The sequence below is a fragment of the Lissotriton vulgaris genome, chromosome 1_1 (assembly GCF_964263255.1).
Source record: "Lissotriton vulgaris chromosome 1_1, aLisVul1.2, whole genome shotgun sequence".
Lineage (NCBI taxonomy): Eukaryota > Metazoa > Chordata > Amphibia > Caudata > Salamandridae > Lissotriton > Lissotriton vulgaris.
Window position 1 is genome coordinate 251,604,669 of NC_141685.1, and position 4,830 is coordinate 251,609,498.

At 45.4% G+C, this 4,830-nt stretch overlaps 1 non-coding gene across 1 annotated transcript; it reads right to left on the reverse strand.

The window, feature by feature from the left end:
* Positions 1 to 1,414: 1,414 nt before the first annotated feature.
* TRNAL-CAG (transfer RNA leucine (anticodon CAG)) lies at positions 1,415 to 1,497 on the reverse strand. Its single transcript has one exon. It is a non-coding gene; the product is annotated as a tRNA-Leu (tRNA).
* Positions 1,498 to 4,830: the final 3,333 nt, after the last annotated feature.

Consider the following 4,830-nt stretch of genomic DNA (forward strand, 5'->3'; position numbering starts at 1 on the left):
ACAGCTTGCAGCCAATCTCAACAAAACAGGACACCAAATAGCACACCTCTACAGAGCCCTACGCCCCAAACACACCAAACTCAATGACAAAGTCACAAACTTCTGGGGGACTGTAGCGGGGAAGACACTAAGCGAAACAGAAAAGGCCGAATTGTGGAGATCGACCACTAGGAAAAAGATAACTGCCTCACTTAATCAGACCAAATACTGGTTAGTGCACAAGGCTTACTGGACACCGGCCCGCCTATCTACCCTGGGGATCCGAGAGAGCGACACATGCTGGAACTGTAACGATGGTAGGGGGGATTTAGAGCATCTCTTACTCAGCTGCCCCCAGATCAAGGGGTTCTGGGAAAGAACAGGGAAGCTTATCGAGGACATCACTGGCGTAGCCATACACATAGATTTTCCAAGTCTAGTCCTGGGCTTTGCATCCACGTCCATCACAACGACAGAAGACCGCGACCTCATTGACCTACTGTTAACGGCTGCAGTCAAAATAATCCTAAGCAACTGGAAGGACACCACAAAAGTGACACCGCAGGCATGGCTCAACTGGGTCACCTTCCTAAGAGGGGCAGATAACATTACAGCGAAATATACACCGAAAACACACAGGCAATCAAACATGTGGAGGCCCCTAGATCTCTACCTTTCATCGCATAAACCCCCCTAGGCGCAGACACCAGACACTAGACAGCCACAGAGGGACACACCACAGGGACCGACACTCCAACAAGAGAAACCGGCTAGGAAGTACACTCTCCTATCTCCTACCTCTATCACTCTCTTTCTCTCTATCGTCCGGGGTGTTATACCCACCAGGCAGATCAATGGGGGGAAAGAAGACAACGCCAAGCAAGACTCGGTTAACGGACTTCTTCTTCCTTCTTGGACTAGTAGATCTATCCGACCCCACGCACCATGGCAAGGAACGAACTATTGCAGGACAATACTACTATACCCCCCCCCCCCCCCCCCGGCGCCTTCTTCTTTCTCTTTTCTTTTCTTTTTTTTTTTTTTTTTCCCTCTTTCTTTCCGCCACTCATGTATGCTCCATGTAAATATATATTTTTTTATATACAATAAAAAATTACAGAAATAAAAAAAAAAAGAAAGTAAAAACAGAAGCCCAGGCAACAGACTGAAAATGTGAACAACCGTCAGAGAAATATAATTTGGTTAGGGGCAAAAAATGCACCCACGGTTTAAATGTCAAAACGGAAATCAATTTCTAAACGAATTGTCTTTAGTGCTTTTCAAGTTCCTCCATCGAGTTCTTTCATGTTCAATAAAACCCAGTAATTTTACTTACAACAGTGTATGCATGTCACTTTCAATTTGAACTGCGTGCCCTGCTTATATTGGCAAAAACCTTGAAATAAACACATTATAATCAAAATGAAAATGTTATTGTCAGAAGTGGGATTCGAACCCACAACTCCAGAGGAGACTGCGACCTGAACGCAGCGCCTTAGACCGCTCGGCCATCCTGACAGTTATGCATTCTGTTCACACGTGTGTAGTATTTAGGAAGTAAACACAGAGTACATGCTTGTTGTCATGTGTTTAATCAGCTTAGGAGAAGTACAGCGACAGGAGGCAGGGACAACAGCCAACTGCCAATTAGGAACATTCTGACCACAAAGCATGGAACCATGAGGAACAAAGGTTCTACCTACAGGTGCCCAGGAGGCACAACACAGAGACTACTACAACGTGATTTTTACATAAGCTTCAAGTAATACCAATCTGTGTCTGATTATTTGTTTTTCGAGGCAATGAGGCTCCTTTCAGAGGCCCTGTGTTGGCCATCACTCCCTTCTTGGCTCTCCACATTTTAAAATGATGCACGAGCCTGGTCCAGTTTGATGATGGACGTTCAGCCATGTTCAAAACCTTAAAAAAGAGACTGGCAGGGGTGTACCTGACGAGTATAGTGGTCAATTGAACTGTTCTAACAAGAGTACAAGATGAGGCTGGAAAGATCAGGCTGAGAGAGAAGATGAGGTGGGAAGTGCAAGAGTGGACACAGAAGAGAGACTGAACAGAGACAGATAGAGGGAGTGAGTGAGAGAGGAAAACGGAATAGAGCGAGCAGGCTGGAGAGGAGAGAGGCAGAAAATAAAGAAGACAGAGAGACACTTTATTTATGTTTGCATAAGCTACATGTTGGGTTCAAGCAGCCCTGCTGGGCGAAGGCCTCTCCCTCTGGTCTCTTTCTCATCCAAGTAGAAGGGTCCCGGTACAACAGAAACAAGCCTTGGCACCTGCAGGGCCAAGGACCCATGGAGAGTGTTCGTGCTTGTAAATTTCACAAAAGCATGGGACCTTTTTATCAACCATTCCACTGAGAGCACGCGAAAAGTATCGGCATGAGTGTGGATGTGTTTATTTGTGGGTGTAGGTGCCCGTAATGCACCTTCTGCCTGGATTTACGTGCGTTCCGCCAGGTAGGGTTTGAAGCCAGCAGGGTTATCTCCGCCTTTTACCCCCACGAGACTAGGATGCATTATCAGTGAGCGGACTGCAGGCCGCTTGGTAAGTACACTGCTGGTTTAATGCCTGTGCCGAGTCCATCACTGACCCCAGAGATCGTGCCTTTACTTGCGATGACAGACAAGTGAAACAGGCCCACTTCACTGACCAGATCGCAGGGCACGTCTCCCAAATAATAACAAGCATTGGAAATGCAATAGGTCTCGCAGCATTAGAGTTAGTGCTTTTAGAATTGTTTATGGGTTTTTTTGTAAATCTTTAGCATTTTTGTTTCCTGTAGCCAATGCTAAAGAATTACAAATAAAAAAAGCCATAAACAATTGTAAAAGCTCTAACTCAAATGCTCCGAGACCTATTGCACTGTGTGAGGGTGAGGGGTTTGAGGGTGAGTGAGGGTGAGTGAGAGTGAGGGTGAGTGAGGGTGAGGGTGAGTGAGGGGTTGAGGGTGAGTCAGAGTGAGGGTGAGTGAGGGTGAGTGAGGGTGAGCGTGAGTGAGGGTGAGTGTGATTTAGGGTGAGTGTGAGTTAGGGTGAGTTAGGGTGAGGGGTTGAGGGTGGGTGAGGGTGAGGGGTTGAGGGTGAGTGAGAGTGAGGGTGAGTGAGGGTGGGTGAGGGTGAGTGAGGGTGAGGGGTTGAGGTTGAGGTGTTGAGGGTGAGTGAGGGTGAGGGCGAGTGAGGTGTTGAGGGTGAGTGAGGGTGAGGGTGAGGGGTTGAGGGTGAGGGTAGGTGAGGGGTTGAGGGTGCAATCGATAGAGTGAGGGCGATAAATAGATACATATAGTGAGGGCGATAGATAGAGTGAGGGCCAAAGAGTGAGTGCGATAGATAGATACATAGAGTGAGGGCGCTAGATAGATACATAGAGTGAGGGCGATAGATAGATACATAGAGTGAGGGCGATAGATAGATACATAGAGTGAGGGCGATAGATAGATACATAGAGTGAGGGCGATAGATAGAGATAGATAGATAGATAGATAGAGCGATAGATAGATAGATAGAGCGATAGATAGATAGATAGATAGATAGATAGATAGATAGATAGATAGATAGATAGAGCGATAGATAGAGCGATAGAGCGATAGATAGAGCGATAGGGCGATAGATAGAGCGATAGATAGATAGAGTGAGGGCGATAGATACATAGAGTGAGGGCGATAGATACATAGAGTGAGGGCGATAGATAGATAGACAGATAGATAGAGTAAGGGCAATCGATAGAGTGAGGGCGATAGATAGAGGGAGGGCGATAGATGGATAGAGGGAGGGCGATAGATGGATAGACAGATAGATAGAGTGAGGGCAATCGATAGAGTTAGGGCGATAGATAGACAGACAGATAGAGTTAGGGCGATAGATAGATAGAGGGAGGGCGATAGATAGAGGGAGGGCGATAGATAGACAGATAGAGTGAGGGCGATAAATAGATACATATAGTGAGGGCGATAGATAGAGTGAGGGAGATAGATAGATAGATAGATAGATAGATAGATAGATAGATAGATAGATAGATAGATAGATAGATAGATAGATAGATAGATAGATAGATAGAACATATTTGTTTTGGTATGCATGGTGAATTTCGTTTTGTTTAGTATGAGTGATTTTAATGGAAATGGTCATAACATATTTAGGTGTATTTTTGTTATTGATTAACCCTGGTATGACTTCCGCTTACACCCTTATCATTTAATATGAATGTGATTCACAACTCGGCAATGCAATTGAGGAACAGGTTCTGCTCTCTGGGAAACCCAGGCTTCACAGGTGTTCTTGAAGTCGTGTACTTTATATGTACCAAAAATAAAATACCTTCAAAGTAGATCCTTAGCTTTGTGTCCATGTTCCTGGAGCTGAAGCTAATTACTTCACACGGAGCCCCGAGACAGTTGTCAGTTACATGTCCCTGAGCGATCTTAAGAAACGCTCAAAATGTATTTGACTAAGTGGAAAACTGGGGACAACTCCCCCCTTGTGAATGAATATAAGCCTAAAGCCCGGATCACATTGTGTCAGGAAAGCAGGGCATTGCGAAACATAAGTGAAGGCACGCAGAAAATAAAATCGAAAAGCGGCTGCCATTGCTCAAGGGCAACGTTCCGAGAATGGTGTGTGCAGCGGCCATCATTGCAAATCAAATGAAAGTGAAAGTGCAGACGGCATGGAGAAAGTGTTAAGTGTGTCAGCAAGCATGTGGTGAAAAGCAATCAATGTTTAGGTTGGGGCTCCTGCTCCTAGATTAACAAAAGATGGTGACACAGATAGTAATCAAAGTCCTTCCTGCCGGACTGGTAAACTGATTGCTGAAGGAATGTTTCCCACAAGGAAACAA